Consider the following 9,864-nt stretch of genomic DNA (forward strand, 5'->3'; position numbering starts at 1 on the left):
TGTCTAGTCTAGTACATTGGGCTAAATACATTAGAGCGACGTTCAACTATGGTAATTTAGGACTAAGTACTTGTTCATCATCCTTTTTGGGACAAAATAGGTCTTTCTTAGGACAAGAATTAGACTCTCATTGGGGTACTTAATGGGTAAGCTTTATTCATATTGAAGCATTTTAATATCTTTTTAGTATACAATGGAAAAAGATACGATGAGACATGTGCTCGGTCTATATCTCTAAGTAGTATCTAGTTGTTTCTCAAAATCTTTCATTTTAAACTCTTTTTTTCAAATAATCAGTAGTCTTTTGGAAATATCTGAGAATTGCAATTAAATTCATATCTTCAACATAGACTGCTATGATAGCAAATCAAGAATTTAGCTTATTTATAAATATGCAAGGACAAATAAGATAATTTACCACTACAAAAAAAAAGTGGTTTATATGTCCTTTGTTTTGCCATCACATATGACCTCTTGTGACCTCTTTGAGATGGCAGGTAGCACTGACATATATGAGTCTCCTAGAGTTTATATTACCAGTGACATGGCATCACAAAGTGTCTTTTGTGACTGTGAACCTACCACCACGAAAGATAGAATGGGTCACCATATTTTATGATGACTTTAAGCAATCACATAAATAACTAAAATTGAAACCTACAAATAGAGCTTTAAGTAGTCACATAAACAATTAAAATTGAAACATGTCAGAAACCTTTAAGTAATCACACACACTAGTAGAAAAATGGCCTTCTTTGATACTATTTCGGTATCAGTAACGGTTTTTAGTGACACCGAGTTTAATGTCACTGATCATGGTGCAAGAAATTTTCTAACATATATTTTTTGTATCAACGATTCCACGACACCTTAGTATCAAAGAAATGCCTACATTGTAACATCATATACGCTTTGATGTTACAGTGTCAAACAATTTGTGATTCGATAATATCAAAATAATTGTGATTCTATACAGTCATGCAGATAGTGATTCTATGGTATGAAGCATGTTTTGATGCGCTAGTATCATTTGTTTTGTGATTTAAAAATATTAATATTTGTAGATGCTAAAATGGTGTCAATAGATTTTGCAAATTTGAAAAAATAATAAAATTTTCATTATTACAATTACCAATAGCCTAAAATTAAAGCCATTAAACAACAATTTTCAACAATAGTTATGGAACAAATGTTGGATTCAAAACCCAATAATATTTCATTTAACAAATTCCATCAAGCTCCATTCTACATTTAACAATCAACATACAATTCACCAAATTGGTTCAACAACCGAATTCATGAAATATAGCTTGAATGGCATAATACTAGCAAAAACCACAGTTAATTTTGAAACAAAGAAAACATCTTGTTTTGGCAACAACTTTAATAGCAGTTAATAAGGCAAATAGATTAGAATAAGAAGCAGCAACAGCAACATTGCTCTATCCCTCGGCCTGAGTAGTAGCAAAACATTGGAGGCAAATGCATCAAAAGAAAAGGCAACAGCAGCATTGCTATCTTCAATTGCCTGAGTAGCAGTAGCAATAAGAGACAATCAGACTTATGATTAATTCCAACAAAATCAAACCAACATAGGCACATTGCAGCACATTAATCATGAACCTTTCCAATTGCAGATTATAAATACCATCCTCTATTTCCTTGAGTTGTCTTTCTAGATCTTTCACCTGGGATAATAACTTTAGTGGTTGTAGATCCCAAATGGGATGTGATTTACAAAATTGGAGCAATTTCCTCAGGTGAAATTTTACATGTAAAAGCATTTTAAGATGATCGAAAAGGAAATTTCTCATGGAGGTACTCATGAAAAATATAAAAATTTGGTGAGCTAAAACACAATTGTCAAACAACACACAATTAAAGACAATGCAATGCACTCCATTCAAGACATGGGAAAAGGAAAAAAAATCAAACAATTCAAACGATAAAGTAACAGTAAATCAAATTCACAAAAAGTTAAAATGAAAAGGCTTAATCAAAATTTGGTGGGTCACTCAAATTGATTTCGGTATTTGCTTCACGTGGTTGGTATTGCAAATATGGTTTCAATCTTTGGCCATTAACTTTAAATGTGACACCATCCTTCGGATTCTCGATTCTACGGCTCCATATGGATACACATTTTTACAACAAATGGACTATTCCACTTTGACTTTAACTTCCCTGGAAATACATGAAGACGAGAATTATAAAGTAACACTTTTTGACCAATTTCACATGTTTTCCGAAAAATTCTTTTGTCATGAAAAAATTTGGTTCTTGCCTTAATATTTCTAGAATTCTCATATGATCATTCCTTCATTCCTCAAGTTCATTTAATTGCAATTTACGTATATTACCAGCATCATCAAGATTTGAATTAAAAGCTTTAATGACCCAAAATGATTTATGTTCAAGTTCAACTGGTAAGTGGCAAGATTTTCCATAAACAAGCCGATAGGGTGACATTCCTAAAGATGTTTTAAAAGCAGTACGATATGCCCAAAGTGCATCAATTAGTCGAAGAGACCAATCTTTACGATTTGCATTAAATGTCTTTTCTAAAATTTGTTTTATCTCCTTATTTGCTAATTCAACTTGACCACTTGTTTGAGGGTAATAAGGGGTAGCAACTTTATGTGTAATTCCTTATTTCTTCATTAAGGACTCAAATGGCTTATTACAAAAATGCTTACCTCCATCACTGATAATGGCTTGAGGTATTCTAAATCTGCTCAAAAGATTTTCTTTTAAAAAGCGAATCACAATCTTGTGATCATTATGCCGACAAGGAATCGCCTTGATCCATTTTGAAACATAATCAACAGCAACAAAAATGTATACAAATCCAAATAATGATGGAAAAGGGCTCATAAAATCAATTTCCCAATAATTAAATATTTCAATGACAAGGATGGGGTTTAAAGGCATCATGTTTCGCTTTGAAATAGACCCTACCATTTGACAATTCTTACACACTTTACAGAATGCATGTGAATCTTTAAATAATGTAGGTCAATAAAATCCACACTGTAATATTTTTGCAGCTGTCTTTTTTGAAGAAAAATGGCCACCGCATGCTTCAGAATGACAAAATTGAATGACCTTACTTACCTCATCGTTTGGTATGCATCTTCGAAAAATTTGATTAGAGCAGTACTTAAATGGTTATGGATCATCCCAATAAAATCTTCTCACTTCTGTTAAGAATTTCTTCTTGTCCTTGGAACCCTAGTCACATGGCATTTCACCTGTTGCAAGATAATTAACAATATTAGCATACCAAGACATTTTGTTTATAGAAAATAAAAATTCATTAGGGAAATAATCATTGATGGGTGTTGTTTCAATTGAAGACTCATTCGTAAGTCTTGAAAGATGATCTGCAACAACATTTTCAGTGCCCTTTTTGTCCTTGATTTTCAAGTTAAATTCTTGAAGTAGCAAAATCCATCGTATCAACCTTGGTTTGGCATCCTGTATTGACATTAAATATCTCACAACAACATGATCAGAATAAACAATAGTGGATGAACCAATTAAATACAAACGAAATTTATCCAATGCACATATTACAGCAAGTAGTTCTTTCTCAGTTGTAGTGTAATTCATTTGAGCACTATTAAAAGTTCTACTTGTATAATAGATGACAAAGGGCTTACCTTCCTTTCTTTGACCTAGAATAACACCAACAACATAATCACTAGCATCACACATTAGCTCAAAAGGTAAAGACCAATCAGGGGGTTGCATTATCACGGCAGATATCGAAAGAGAAGTTATTTTTTCAAAAGATTGTTGACAATCTTTAGTCCATTCAAAATGTGTGTCTTTTATTAGGAGGTTACAAAGTGGTCTAGATATAGCACTGAAGTCTTTTATAAACCTCATAAAAAGGAACAGACTTCTCTAATTGTCTTTGGTGAGGGTAATTTTCAAATGACTTCAACTTTGGCTTTGTCAACTTCAATTCCTTTTGAAGACACAACATGGCCAAAGACAATTCCAGAAGTGGTCATGAAATGACATTTTTTCCCAATTTAAAACTAGTCCTTTTTCTTTGAACCTTTCCAAAACTTTTTTTAGATTATCAAGACATGTATCAAAAGAATTACCAAATACTGTTAAATCATCCATAAAAACCTCTAGACAATTTTCAACTATGTCACTAAAAATGCTTAGCATGCACCTTTGAAATATTGCAGGAGCATTACAAAGTCCAAAAGACATTCTCCTAAATGTAAATGTTCCAAATGGGCATGTGAATATGATTTTTCCTGGTCTTCTAAGGCTATAGAGATTTGATAATAGCTAGAGTAGCCATCAAGAAAGCAGTAGTAGGGATGTCCAGCCACTCTTTCGAGAATTTGGTCTAGAAATGGAAGGGGAAAATGATCTTTTTTAGTGGCATCATTTAATTTTCTGTAATCAATGCACATGTGCCAACTAGATGGAATTCGTGTTGGGATTGGTTCACCTTTTTCATTTTTTACAACAGTTATTCTAGATTTCTTTGGTATTACTTGTGTTGGACTTACCCATTTACTATCAGAGATAGGGTAGATAATTCCTACATCCAGTAGTTTAAGGACCTCATTTTTTACCACTTCTTTCATATGAGGGTTTAATCTTCTTTTGTGGTTGACGGGATGTTTTGGCATTTTCCTCTGAGTGTATTCAGTGTGTGCAAATTAAAGGATTAATGCCTTTTATGTCTTTTAAAGTCCAACTAAATGCAGTTTTATGCTTTTTTAGTACAGATAACAACTTACCTTCTTGATCATGTGTGAGCTGGGAATAAATTACCACTGGATATGTCTGCTGTTCTCCAAGATAGACATACTTCAATTCTTTTGGTAAGGGCTTTAATTCGAGCTCTGGTGCTTCCTCTTCGTTTGGTTCTTCAGGTTGTATTATATCTTCAAAGTTTGATTGGTCATCGTCACTTGCAAGTACCTGCATAGAATCAAGTGTAGAACATATGTTAGCAGTATCACAATTTAATTCCTTACTTGATTCAAAAGAACCAGCAAAATAAATTTCTACAGAGTTTGTAAAATTCTCATCCTAAATAAGTTCCTCAATGATTGGCTTGATGAGATCAATCTCCTCATTCTCGTTATCATCATCCTCTTGGTGGTGAGGTTGTTTACACATGTTAAACACATTGAGTTCCAATGTCATGTTACAGAAAGATAAATTCATTAATCTATTCCTGTAATTAATCAAAGCATTAGCAGTAACTAAAAATGGTCGACCCAATATAGCAGGAATTTGTTTGCATTCATTAGCAATTGGTTCAGTTTCCAAAACAATAAAATCCACAGGATAGATGAATTTATCGACTCAAACTAATACATCTTCAATTATTCCTTTTGGAAACTTAATCGATCTATCAGCAAGTAAAATAGTGGTATAAGTTGGTTTTAACTCATCGAGATTGGGTTGTTGGTATACTGAGTAAGGAAGCAAATCAACACTGGCACCAAGATCAAGTAAAGCATGTCCAATTTTATGATCCCCAATAGTGCAAGAAATAGTTTGACAACTAGGATCCTTATATTTCAAAGTACTATTGGTTGAGAGAATGAAACTTACTTGTTCTACTAGAAAAGCTCTCTTTTGCACCTTATGTTTCCTTTTCATCATGCACAGATCTTTCAAAAATTTATTATAAGAAGGTACTTGTTTAATGACATCTAGCAGAGGAATGTTGACCTTTACTTGTTTAAAAACTTCGTAAATTTTTGGACTATAGTTTGATTTCTTCTTGAGGAAATGGGGGTATAGGAGGAGAGTTGGTTATTTCTTCATGGGTTAAAGGTTTGACAGACTCTTCTCTATTTTCTGAACTTGAATCTTTACTAGTTTCAAGAGGGTCCACAATATGTTTTTCAACCACTTTACCACCACGAAGGGTTATAACCAATTTGACTTGACTCATATTTTGGTTTCTTGAATTTCCCATTTGAGGATATTGTTGACCCTTGGGGTTTGGTTTAGGTTGAGCAGGAAACTTTCCTTTTTCATGCATGGTTAGAGCAGATGTTAGTTTGGAGATAGTTTCTGTCAAATTGGTTAAGGTTTGCATCGTTTGGTTATTAATCGACTAACATCTGCTCTAACCATGTGTCTTCCAGAGTTTTTCTTGGTGGTGGGACATCTAGTGGGTAACTTTGGGAGTTTTAGAAATTTGACACAGAGGAACTGATTGTGAAGGTTGTGCATGATTGTTATTTCTCCAACTAAAATTTGGGTGGTTTCTCCAACCAGAGTTGTAAGTTTGGGAGTATGGATTTGGATTTGGCCTTTTGAAATTGTTAACAACATTTAATTGTTCGTTTAAACTTTCTCTCAAAGCTGGCAAGGTTGGACAGTCCTACGTAGAATGGTCAGTAGAATCGCAAACATAACATGAAATATTTTGAACAGACTTTACATGATCATTCTTTTTTAACTCTAATGCTTCGACTTTTCTAGCTAATGATGCAAATTTGGCTTGAAAATTATGGTCTTCCTTAAGGTTATGCATGCCTCCACCAGATAGAGATGACTAGGGTTTACTTGATGACTCATAAGACCCAATTGTATCCCAGTGTTGTGCATTCTCTGCTATATAGTCAAGATAATTTAATGCATCTTCAGGACTTTTATCTTTAAACTCACCATTACACATCATTTCAACAACTTGTCTACCTTAGGATATTAATCCTTCGTAAAAATAAGACACTAATCTCCATGTTTCAAAACCGTGGTGTGGGCAAATGTTAAGTAGTTCTTTAAATCTATCCCAACATTGGTAGAGGGTTTCTCCCGATTTTTAAGTGAAAGTGGTGATTTGTTCTGTGGGGTGGGAAGAATTTTTTCAAAAATTGTGCTTGCATTTCATCCCAAGCTCTGATGGATCCTGACCTAAGATTTTGTAGCCATGTTTTAGCTTTATCCTTTAGTGAGAAAAGAAAAAACTTAAGCATGATTATATTCATGCTACAATTTTGATCAGTACATGTGTTACAGACTTCCTCAAACTCCCTTAAATGCAAATATGAATTTCAGACTCAAAACCATGAAAAGTATGAAGAAGTTGAATGATGCCAGGTTTGAAATTAAAACGTGACGCATCAGGAGGGAAAACTATGCATGATGGTGACCTTGTTCTAGTAGGATGCATGAAGTCCCTAAGGGTCCTAGGCTGTTCATGAAGATTTTGCAAGGCTTGGTCATTTTTGTGCTCCAAAAAATTTTCAGCTCCTATGTCAGCCATATCTAAGGGTGGTGAAGGTGATCTTCTAATTAATCTGCCATTATTTGTACCAGACCAACGACGTATGCAATGCTAATGAGGTGTGCTAAACCAATGATGCATAAAAAGCTAAATGAAAATTGCAGGAAAAAAAACTGGAAATTAAATAAGCAAAATAAATGTAAAATAAAAATAAACAAACTGAATTAAATAAAAAAATAAATTAGGCGGTGAAACCAGCCATAAACAAAGAAATTAAAAGAAACAATTTAGGCAATATTTTAAAACCAGCCATATAATAAAACATAAAATTAAATAAATTAATGTACAAGAATAAATAAACTGAAATTAAAATGTTTGGCAATAGAACCGACCATATAAACAAAAATACATAAATTAACAACATTTAAATAACAGTCAGGCAGTAGAATCGACCATTTAAAATAAATGCGGAAAGTAAATTGCAGAAATTTAAAGAAATAAATTTGATTTGGGGACTGATTTGCAAAAGTTTCTGGGTTAAGATGAAGTTTCTCACAAATTTTATGGATAATGTTAAGGTTTAAAAAGAAGAGGGGTGCTGACTGAAGTTTTGTAAAAAGAGAATAAAATAGAATCACGGAAAGATAGTAACGAAAAAAAAATAAAAATAAAGTAAAGACAAATTAACACCAAATTTAGAAAACTCCCCGGCAACGGCGCAAAAACTTGACACAACTCAAAAGTGTATTACTCCTAAGTATAAGAGTGTCTAGTTATAATATAACCCGGTGAGTCCGAGGTCAAACCACAGGGAATTTTAAATCTAGTAGTCAATTTAAAACTAAGAAAATTAATTGTGGGGAAAAGAAATTATTTGAAATCAATTTTAAAATATGCTATGGTTTGGGATCCACTCTCTGCATACAAACTATAATTTTAATACTCTCATTTATATTTTACCCTCACTTTTACTAGTTAATTATTATATCATTGAATTTTATGTGTGTGGATAAATATGAAATAAAGTACCTAAAGTGTCACACTATATTAATGTGTCGACATTATGTCAAAATACCATACAGATCCAAAGAAATTTATAAATTAACATGACATAAAAATAATTAGAAAGGAATAAAATAAACTTAAAAACTCATTTGAGAAAATAATAAATTTTATAGTTTGAAACATTGAGCTTCACATTTCACCTCAACTTAGTAAAATTAGCCACTCATAGTGAAAGAAAACACAACACTCCTTTTATTTGATAAACTTTTGAAATATATTACAAGAAAAATTGATACAAAAGAAAACAAGAAAAGAAAAGAAAGAAAGACAGAAATTCTTCAGTTCCCTCTTGGCTACAACTCTCTCTCTCGGCTTCAACTTTTTCTCCCCTCTCTGGCTTGCATCCCCTTGCCTTTTATAGGCAAGGGAATCATCTTCTTTTCTTTTCTTTTATTAATATTAATATTTTATTTTATTTTTATATTATATATACATATTGGATTGTGTGATGGTCAGGCGGCATGATGGTCTCTTGACCATCACCAACATGCTTGCCAATGCTTTTGTTCTTTTTTTGTTTTTTTTGTTTCTATTATTTTTTATTATTACGTCTCCTCAATTCTACTCCAGTAGCTCTTCTTTCTTCCCGCTTTCAATTCCAATTCCATCTTTATTCTTGAAAAAGTATTTACAAGATAAAAATTAACATTTTGCAAATTAATTTAACATAAAAATATATTTGGGGAGTATTAAGATAATTTAGAAATGATGAGCGCATTAATCGACACAATAAGTGCAAAACTAATAATTTTATCCTTATTAAATATACACTTTTTATTGTCAATCACTGGTCCACATAATCGGACTTGGTCAACAAGATGCACCGTTAAGTGGACCATTATGTCAAAAAAAGAAGGTTGGAAGAATTGCTCAAACAAGCACATAGTGACGTAATGTTGTTTTTCCAGTTTTTCAAGAGATTTTGTTTCTATCACCTTACTACATAATGCATTGAAGTAAAAGCACATCCTAATGATAGCTTTTCTAACATTTTCTGGCAAACAACCACGGATTGCTAAGGGCAGCAATTGTTGCATCAAAGTGTGGCAGTCATGAGATTTAAGACCTTGAAGCCGAAAATCATCCAAGTTTACAAGACTCCTGAAGTTGGAAGAATAACCTTCTGGAACTTTGGTTTCAAACAAAGTTTGACAGAACATTTGTTTCTCTTTTTTACTCAAGGTGTAAGGTGCTGCAGGTATGGAATTTTTATCATTTTCACTAGGAATTAATTTGCCCCTAATTTGTAATTCAATTAGATCTCTTCTAGCCTTGACCCCATCTTTCGTCTTTCCAGATTGATGAAGTAATGTGCCATAGATGCTCTCACAAACATTTCCTCAATGTGCGTCACATCTAACACATGGTGAACTAATAAATGTTGCCAATACTCTAAATAAAAAAAAATGATTTTCTTTTGAGTAATTTGTCAATATCATTATCACAATCATCACGCTTTCGCTTGCTGCCTCTATGCTTACCACTCTTATAGTTAATACCATCTACCTGTTTCAAAATTTCTTGACCAAACAAAGTTTTTGGAGATTTATCTCACTACAACAAAAACAGTATGT

The 9,864-nt window shown here is 32.8% G+C and overlaps 1 pseudogene; it reads right to left on the reverse strand.

Moving 5' to 3' along the window:
• Window positions 1-1,393: 1,393 nt before the first annotated feature.
• On the reverse strand, window positions 1,394-7,264 carry LOC112099947 (annotated as a pseudogene).
• Window positions 7,265-9,864: the final 2,600 nt, after the last annotated feature.

This window comes from Citrus clementina, unplaced genomic scaffold (assembly GCF_000493195.1).
Source record: "Citrus clementina cultivar Clemenules unplaced genomic scaffold, Citrus_clementina_v1.0 scaffold_9, whole genome shotgun sequence".
Lineage (NCBI taxonomy): Eukaryota > Viridiplantae > Streptophyta > Magnoliopsida > Sapindales > Rutaceae > Citrus > Citrus x clementina.